We start from the raw sequence: 6,524 nt of genomic DNA on the forward strand, positions 1-6,524 counted from the left end.
TTCAATGGCAATTAACAACACAAAAAGTAAAAATAATTGTAATACATTGTTCACTGGGTCTTTGAGAGAAGCTGATCCATGTAAACGGCTTAACCCAGTACGTGGCACAGAGTATGTCTTTTATAAATGATAGCTGCTACAATTTTTTTTATGGGAGTGGGCCAGAGGTTTTATCTTTATATGTTTTTATTGTTCTGACCGTGGGGCCGTTTCTTCTCTGAATCTCTTTCATTTGCTTCACTCTTTCCTCTGTTCAAGAATTTTCAAAATCCTAATCAAAGGCGTTTGTTGAGTATTTAGTTGTGTGTGGTTCTCTGCTCGAAGCAGTATAATTATGCGACTTCCCTTCTGAAAGTGAAAGTGGTTTTCTTAGCCTGTCTTGGGAAATGTGTGTCTGCTTGTCGGCTCCACTGTTCCCTGGTTAGTAGGTGCTGAACAGAAAGACTGAGGCTTTCTGGTGGGTAAAAAATCAATAATAGTAGGGGCCAGGGTACTGTTTTCAACTGGCTGCAGAGAAATTTGGGCATAGATAATTCCAGTCAAATAGAATGCTTAAAAGAGCAATAGAAGAATAAAATATGGACTTAAGCGCAGTCAGGTTTAAAACACTGCGACCCTGCCTTAAGCTCATCAGTCACTGTCCAGCCAGTTCCAACTGATATGACCCCATGTGTGTCAGAGCAGAACTGTGCTCTGTAGGGTTTTCAGTGGCTGATTTTTCAGAAGTAGATCACCAGGCCTTTCTTCTGAGGTGCCTGTGGGTGGACGGTTAGCAGTTGAGCATAGTAACCATTTGCATCACCATCTCTAAACAATGGTTAATAAAGTTGTGCCGCTGCAGATAATACAAAAAGAATGTCTTCAGTTATCAATTTGTAGAAATGAGAACAGTTCAACTATTCTTTTGGAAAATCATTGGTAAGTCAGCACTCACAGATCTAACAGTTGATTTCAGCAAATGACTGTTAAGAAAACAGACAAGCTTACATACAATCAAAGAAATCTGGCGAGGCTGGGAGTGTAAGGAACAATGGAGCTCTGAAAAATTGAATTTCTTTTTTTCTTTTAAGGAGAAGAAAATAGAAGAACACAAGAAAAGACTTCCTTTGGCTCCAGTAAAAACTAGAAAAGGAGGAAGAAGAAAACCTATTCACGTAACAAAAAGAAGAAATACAGATGTGAATGCAGCAATAAAAGAAAGCTGGAGCGGGTGACCAGGCGGTACACACGGTGGGGACAAAGCTCGACGGGAGGCGGTCACACGGGCGAATGCAGTTCGGAAGACACCACTTGCAAAAGACATAAAGGAACAGAAGAGGCTGAACGAAAATGCTCCCCTCTTCTGTATCAGACAGGGAGGAAGAGCTCACAGTAGTGCCATCAAAAGAACAGAGGTGCCTGATGCCCCTTGAAAAAAAACCTCTATCTTTAAAAAAAGAACAGGAAATAGGAACTGAAGACACAGAAATTTGGAGGGTGGAGAACCGAGGCGTGGGGGATGATGTTTTAAATGGGTTAAGGGTACTAAAGGAAGGCTGGGTACTTCCACTTGAGGGTGTAAAAATGAAGCAGCCACAGTCATTTTAAGAATGAATTTGTGCAATCGGGGGGAACCCCAAAACTGTAAAGAGCTATCACACCCATAGATGCCCGTACATACTAGCTCCCTCTCTCTCTCTCTCACACTTGCACACATGAAAGATTCAGACAGTGTACTTTAAGGGAGGGAGGACACTGGTGGTTCAGTGGTAGAACTCTCGCCTTCCACACAGGAGATCCGGATTCGATTCTTGGCCAGTGCTCCTCATGTGCAGCTACCACCCATCGGTCAGCGGAGGCTTGTGTGTTCCTGTGATGCTGAACAGGCTTCAGTGGAGCTTCTGGACTAAGACTAGGAAGAAAGGCCTGGTGATCTACTTCTGAACATCAGCCAATGAAAACCCTATGGATCACAACGGTAAGATTCTGTTCCATCGTGCATGGGTGCCCATGAGTCCGGGGCTGACTTGAGGGCAACTACCATCACTAACAACAACCAAAGGGAGAATCTACAAAGAAATCAGCAAGAATTATGACTAAAATATAGCACAAGATGAAAATCTCTCATACTTCTCTGACTCAGGCAGTTTCTTGCTCAGGCAGTGGGAGTGGCCTAATGGTCAAGTGGGCTTATTGGCTTTTAGAAAGAGCCTGTGGCTGACCAAAATGATGGTTAGTAAACTAGGCAATGTGACCAGCCCACCTACCATATGCGTTTGCTTTTTTCTCTGTTTTGAGCCATTTTTTGTGAACCATGGACTCTCCAAGTCTGACTTGCCATGGCTTTTTTCCCTGTTTAATTTTATGGCAGAATGTATTTGAAGGGAAATGGATTTCTCGCACTGTATGACAACTTACCTCTATTTTGAAAGTTAGTGGAACGTTAGGTGAGATTTGAAATGAATTTTGATTTCACAATTTGTATTAAGTCCCAACAGTAACCTAAAAACCATTTAGTAGTTCACAAGCTTGAAATAAAGTAGGACTGCGTTTATTCTTTACAAAGACAAACTAGGGCAAGTTAAACATTAACAATTATTTAAAAGCTTTTTTTTTGTTGTTCTTTTGATTATCATTTTATCAAAATTTCTTATGGATAAATACCGCTAATATTGTTCTCCCCCACCCTTGTCAATAAAAATGCTCAAAACCCTCCATTGCTTTAAAGGAAATCCTGGAGAATATCAGAGACAGAAAGGACAAGATAGAGCTTATGTGGTTGGGAGTTTTATAGTTGGACAGGTACAGGCTTAACTCTGCTCTTGTTCCAGTTACTGGGTGGCTCGGGTGGGTCTCTGATGTTTCTGGGCCCCAGGTCTTCATGTATCAGTGAGCCTGCACATGACCACTAGTCTGTGAGGAGCGAGTAAGGCACAGATGGTGAGCCAGGTCCAGCTGCTAGATGTCGACTATTGAGGGGAGCCGGACACTTTCATATTATCTGCTTTGCCTTTAGCAGTGGCTTCTTTTAGAGCCTGGTTAAACTGCTAAGTGCCATGAAACATATCCACTGGTAGAAGAACTGTGAATTAACTTCTATCTCCCTTTGAATATTTAAATACTTACTGATCATAAGACCTGCCTTAAATTTTTTTTCAAATCTTAATTTTGATCAATGTGCAGAACTGTATTCATAATATGTCTTTCAAAACACAAGCTTTAGTTGAGATGTGCGCTCTTGAGTCTCATAAGCTAAGCATAGTGCATAGCTCTGTTCCTGGCATGAGTTACAGCTCGGGTACCTTCCTGTGACTTCCCCGCCTTCCAGGTGAGAGAAATGAGGTGCAAGGAGTCAGATTACCTGCTCGTGGTCACACAGCGACGTCCAGGTGAGAACTCTCGGTCCAAGGCCAGCTGCTTCACTTTAAGTCTGTAGACAGTGGGCTGCTTTAGTTTTCATTTTAAATTTCTGTTACTTTCTTTTTCGAATTGGAAAGTTTCTGAGAAACATGGCAATCGTGTGAACAGTAGTGGGAAACTCAGGGAGACGAACTCTTCAGAAGCTGCAACCTGACACGGGACCAACCTCCAGGCATTTGCTGTTAGAAGCCATCACTTGTGTATGTCCACTGAGTTACACGTGAAACTCGCCTTTGGGCGAGTTTGGGCGGTCTTGACGTAGCCTCTCCTGTGAGTCATCACTTTTCACAAAGACTCTCTTGAGCATCCCTTCGGCCCACTGCCCCTTCAAGCACCCTTGTGGCAGTGGACTTCCACCTTACACACAATCTTATGGATTCAAGAGAGTTTTCACCAAAATCTTTTTTCATGGAATATACTTTTAAAAAATGTTACTATTACACGCAAAAAAGTTTTCTACGCTCAAGTAAATTTGGAGAAAGGCAGGCTAAACAGTTCTTTACCGTGGGTCTTCCCAGAGCTTAAATATGGTGATTTGCTTTGTGAATCTCTAAGAGGGAAAGTGTGCACTATTTCACACACTTAGTAGGCCACCGAATCTCCCTTTCATAGAACTCTTTGGGATCCATGTTCTCATTTGTTTCTGTGTAAGACTTTTCTTTCTTTGGAGAAAATCAGGAATTCATTCTAGAGCAATTTTGAGTGTATAGGGCTGGATAAAAATTTGGGCCTTAATCAAGTAAGAGAATCCAACCATTGCACTGTTGTGGCCAATCTACCTACTGTATTAGTGAGCAAATCTATCCATTGCACTGTCGTGGCCAATCTACCTACTGTATTAGTAAGAGAATCCATGCATTGCCTGTCATGGCCAATCTACCTACTGTATTAGTGAGAGAATCCATCCATTGCCTGTCATGGCCAATCTACCTGCTGTATTAGTAAGAGAACCCATCCATTGCACTGTTGTGGCCAATCTACCTACTGTGTTAGTAAGAAAATCCATTCATTGCCTGTCATGGCCAATCCACCTACCATATTAGTGAGAGAATCTATCCATTGTGCTGTTGTGGCCAATCTACCTACTGTATTGAAAGAAGCAAGGTGAAAAACTGAACAATATTATTGTTCTTCATTTTTAGAAAAGTCTGGGAGCTTTTCCTTGATGTACAATATGACCACAGGGCCTGAAAATTTACTCATTTATTCAATAAATACTTTCCAAAATTCTACTGTATGCCAGAGGGTACACACCTTTGCTTTCTCTGAAAGAGTGGGACCTCCTTTAAGGTGGGACCTGTCTGCAGCCTCAATACTGCATCTACTGCTCTGCCCAGAACGGCACCTAATGCGTGCTTGCGGAGTTGAACTGCACCCTTAGCATGTGCCTGGCTCTCTGCTAAGCTCTGGTTCCCGTCCTTCTGATTTTCTGCAGAAGATCAAGAAGAAAGCTAATATAGGGGAGGGGACAGAGGAAAGGCTGCTAAAGAGTAGAAGAGACTTTTATTTGAACCACATCTAACAAACCAGAAAAAGGAAGTCAATGTTTTCCTGCCTCAAGCAACTCAACTCTATCTGCCCAAGTTTGTTTGAGAACATAGATGTTTAGTTAATTCTTCAGGATGATCAGAGATTCCACTTCCAAACGCTGCCACGTTCACCTGGGCATTGGGAACAGTCAGTGAACGGGCCATGATGGGTTTGGTTCGTCCTCCCCAGTCACTGACCTGCTCATGCATGGAGAAAATGCTTAGGGCCTTGTTCGCTGTTGTCATTGGCCCTTCTTCTCTTGCTGCTAGAAAGGGTCTGGAGGGAGAAGTCATCACTGGCCAAAAAGATGTGGGCAGATGTAGATGGGCTTTCAGAAATTTATGCTCCAAGGATGGTGTAGCTAACTAGGATAGTTGTGTACTTTACTGCCAATAAAGTTAACAAACTAGAATTTGCCCAGTCCACAGGGCACTTCAGGAACACACGACCCTTCTGTTAAAACAACAGGGTCTATCTATGTGGTGGATACTTTTTCAGGGCCAGGCCCAGCTTCTGCTAGATTGTGTAATACTCAGGGAAGTCTGATACTTTCATAATATCCACTCTATCTTTAGTAGTTGTTGACTTCTGTTGTTGTTGTTAGCTGCCATCATGTTGGCCCCCAACACATGACGACCCCATGCACAATGGAGAGAAACACTACCTGGTCCTACACCATCCCAATGATGGGGGTCTGTTCTGATCGTTGTGACCCATAGGGTTTTCGGCTGATGTTGAGAAATGGATCGCCAGGCCTTTCTTCCTAGTCTGTCTTAGTCTGGACACTCACCTGAAACCCATTCAGCATCATAGTAACATGCAAGCCTGCACTGACAGATGGTGGTGGCTGTGCACGAGGTGCACGGGTCTGGAATCAAACCTGGTCTCCTGCATGGAGGCAAGGGTTCCACCACTGAACCACCGCTGTCTCTGTTGACTTTTAGAGGCTGGTTAGACTGCTAAATGTGGTAAAACATGGACTAGTGGAAAGACTGTGAAGTAATTTGTATTCCTCCTTAGAATATTTAAAATACTTACTGATCTTAGGGCCTGGCTTAAATTTTTTTCAAATCTTGGTTTGGTTAATATATATAACTGCCCTCATACATGTGTCTTTTAAATAACATATAAAAGCTTTTGTCGAGATGCTCACCAGCTTGGTTCCTCTTTATGCTGGGCACATAGCTAGAGTTCATACTCAAAAGAGGCCACATGATTGAGTCCTAGACAGATGACCGGGAGTGGAAAGGGTATGCGCCTTCAGGCCCTGCCCACAAGTGGCCCCCCCAAGCGCCTCCCCTTCTCTCTTCTTGAAATGACAGAGCTACAAGGTGGAAGGAGCCTGGATCCTCGAGTCACTGCTTGGAGGAGACTTTATGCAGGAACATTCATTTCAGACTTCAGGTGTATGCAAGAAATGAACTTCTATCCAATTTGAGCCATCATGCAATTTCGGCTTCTTATAGTAGCGAATGCTGCCTTAACTACTACAAAAACAAACCCGTTGCCGTCAAGGCGGCCCCCACCCGTGACAATCCCCTGTGTGTCAGAGTAGAACCGTGTGCTCTAGGGTTTTCAATGGCTGATTTTTTGAA

General features: G+C 43.2%; 1 long non-coding RNA gene across 6 annotated transcripts in view; it reads left to right on the forward strand.

Moving 5' to 3' along the window:
• Positions 1-147: 147 nt before the first annotated feature.
• The window catches only part of LOC111751346 (uncharacterized), an 82,845-nt gene continuing 76,468 nt past the window's right edge, over positions 148-6,524 (forward strand). For 4 of the 6 annotated variants that reach the window (XR_010318223.1, XR_010318225.1, XR_010318222.1 and 1 more), the window contains exons 1-3: positions 148-1,394; positions 1,773-1,957; positions 3,308-3,368. This is a non-coding gene — a long non-coding RNA (uncharacterized LOC111751346). The remainder of the gene's footprint in view (positions 1,395-1,772; positions 1,958-3,307; positions 3,369-6,524) is intronic. The other 2 variants (XR_002786428.2, XR_010318224.1) reach the window with 1 other exon arrangement.

This window comes from Loxodonta africana, chromosome 17 (genome assembly GCF_030014295.1).
Source record: "Loxodonta africana isolate mLoxAfr1 chromosome 17, mLoxAfr1.hap2, whole genome shotgun sequence".
Lineage (NCBI taxonomy): Eukaryota > Metazoa > Chordata > Mammalia > Proboscidea > Elephantidae > Loxodonta > Loxodonta africana.